Raw genomic sequence first — 1,169 nt, forward strand, 5'->3', positions numbered from 1 at the left:
GTTGAAAGTAAAAAAAAAAATATTTTAGTTTTAATTATCTTTTTAGTCTGGAGGGTAACACTGCTAGCTTAAATTTCCTATAACCGCTATAGCTATGGCAACTTCTGCAGATCACTACTTCTTTTACCAGAAAAAAAAAACAACTAAAAAACTATGTATAGTCAGTCTATAACAAACCAACACATTCAACAACAAAAAGTGCCCTTTGCATAAAAAAAAAAAAGAAAGAAAAAGTGAGGTTTAATTAGCATGCAATGCCCCTACTCACCGACTTGCTGTCTTAGCGATGGTCCGTTAGGACTGCGGTCTGTCCGTTGCTCCGTTGCCGGACCGATCTGAGAGGCAGGCGGTGTGGATGGAGCTGCAGGACTGTGCAAGGGGAAAACGAAGCTGCAGCACACCGACTTCTTTTTTTTTCTGCTTCTCTCTTGGAGAAAAACTCCTCCTCTTTTCGCACAAACGCCCCCTCCACACACTCACAAAAAAAAAAACTAACGGCTGCGCTGTGACGTCAGCTGTCGGTGGCGGGAGCGGGGGATGGTCGACTGGGAACGCCGAAAAGAGGTCCGCTTCGAAAATCCTCACGCGACCTGATTTTTCCCCCCACTTTGTTTCTCTCTATAATCCTCCTCTGCTGGTACCTAAAACCTGAACAGGTATGTATGATCAAGCTCCCGGATGTCACGGGTCGGTTTCTACTAGTTTATCCAGCTGAACTAAACAGCAACCTCAGCCTGGAGCAACCGGCAGCTGCAGTATGGTAGACACAGCCACACGGAGCAGACTTCAGCTAGGAGCTGCTCTAGCACAGAGAGGGAGGGAGGGAGGGAGGGAGGGGTGTGAGGAGTCCACACAAACAATAACCCCAGGATGAGAGGGAGGGGTTTAAATAAGGGGAGGAGCTAAATAAAGAGGGAGGAGCTAGTCCAGCAGTTGCCTCTAAAATGTCCTATAAACTGACTCAGACACTTGTGGTATTATTAGGTTGTATGTACTACATTACACACCTGTGGCTGTGATTCACTGTTCTTGGGTGATTTCCCAAGATCTGAATGGCTTTTGAGAGATATGAGTTTTTTTGTTTTTTTTTTGTCAAGGTCATTTTTTTCTCAAAACAATCTACGCTTGAGAATACCTCTGATTTTCATGGAAAATGAGGTGAAAGTCCT

At 44.8% G+C, this 1,169-nt stretch overlaps 1 protein-coding gene across 2 annotated transcripts in view; it reads right to left on the reverse strand.

The window, feature by feature from the left end:
* atf7ip (activating transcription factor 7 interacting protein) overlaps window positions 1-802 on the reverse strand; it is a 29,570-nt gene extending 28,768 nt beyond the window's left edge. Inside the window, exon 1 of one of the 2 annotated variants that reach the window (XM_015388576.1) lies at window positions 269-802. The gene's annotated coding sequence lies outside the window, so the exon portion shown is untranslated. The remainder of the gene's footprint in view (window positions 1-268) is intronic. The other variant, XM_015388577.1, reaches the window with a different exon arrangement.
* Between the last annotated feature and the right edge of the window lie 367 nt (window positions 803-1,169).

This window comes from Cyprinodon variegatus, unplaced genomic scaffold (assembly GCF_000732505.1).
Source record: "Cyprinodon variegatus isolate N-32 unplaced genomic scaffold, C_variegatus-1.0 Scaffold428, whole genome shotgun sequence".
Lineage (NCBI taxonomy): Eukaryota > Metazoa > Chordata > Actinopteri > Cyprinodontiformes > Cyprinodontidae > Cyprinodon > Cyprinodon variegatus.